The sequence below is a fragment of the Bison bison genome, unplaced genomic scaffold, assembly GCF_000754665.1.
Source record: "Bison bison bison isolate TAMUID 2011002044 unplaced genomic scaffold, Bison_UMD1.0 scf7180017864489, whole genome shotgun sequence".
Classification (NCBI taxonomy): Eukaryota; Metazoa; Chordata; class Mammalia; order Artiodactyla; family Bovidae; genus Bison; species Bison bison.
Window position 1 is genome coordinate 8,970,349 of NW_011495048.1, and position 1,156 is coordinate 8,971,504.

Genomic DNA, 1,156 nt, shown 5'->3' on the forward strand with positions numbered 1-1,156 from the left:
GAGAAAAAAAAAAAAAAAAAGGTCAAAAAATTATAAAATATATATATATGAAGTTTGCTGAAGAAGAAAAAAATAAGGTCTTTTTTTTTGCAGAGTAATAGGTTATAAAAGTGAAAATTAAAGGAACAATAGAGGACTTAAAAAAAATTTTTTTTAATTAAAAAAGAAAGAATGATCATAAAAATAGTAAAAATATATCTAGGACTTTCTCTGGTTTTGTTGTATGGTGGGTTCAGTTCATTTTTGGCTAGTTCCTTGGTCCGACTTATATTTCTCAAGATCTATAGGCCCCTTCCTATGTAGTCCATAGTAACCACGGGGTTTTAATCTATTGCCTGTAGCTTCCAAGGCGTTTCCCTCTGTTATAACTTCTTCTGTTTGCTGGTCTCTTCAGTGTCTGGCTTCCGCCCTGACACAAAGGGGACAGTGGGGGAAACTTTTTTTTTTTTTAGGCTCACTTGTTCAGTCGCGCTGTGGGGAGGGAGGGAGGGATGCTGCAAACAAATAACACTGGCGTGCGCTCGCAGTACCTCAGCCACACTGGGTCTGCCCCCACTCACGGCGTGTGTAGCCTTCCTGCCCACACTGCTCGGGCTCTAGGTTGTTCCGCCGAGAACAATCCGAGGCCGGCCCTGGGCTGCGTGTACCTCCCAGGTCCAAGCCACTCAGGTTCAGGCACTGGGGTAGTCCTCAGAGGCGCAGACTCTGTTGGGCCTGCATTTTGTGCTCTTCCCAGGTCCGAGCAGCTCAGGTGATGAGGTGTTTGGCGAACGCCAATGCTGCGACTTATCGCCTCCCCGCCACTCAGTTATCTGGGTGTAAAACCGGCGCACCTTCTCAGGTAGATGTTGACCGTCCAGACCTCCAAGCAGTTTTAGCTAGCAAAGAAGCCTGCTTACAGTTTTATAGATAATGTCTCTCTGGGGCTGCGATTGTCCCCTTCCGGCTCTGGCTGCCTGTTACCGGAGGGGGAAGGTCTGCAGCCGACTATCTCTGTTCAGTTCCTTTGTTCTGTGCGCGGGCCTGGCGGTGTCTTAGGTTGGGGCTGTCTTTTTGCGTGGTAGATATCCCACAGTCTGGTTTGCTAGCCCAAATTATTTCGCTCAGATAGCGCTCAGGGTATTCAGGCCAGATTCTTACTCTGAGCGATGCAGCC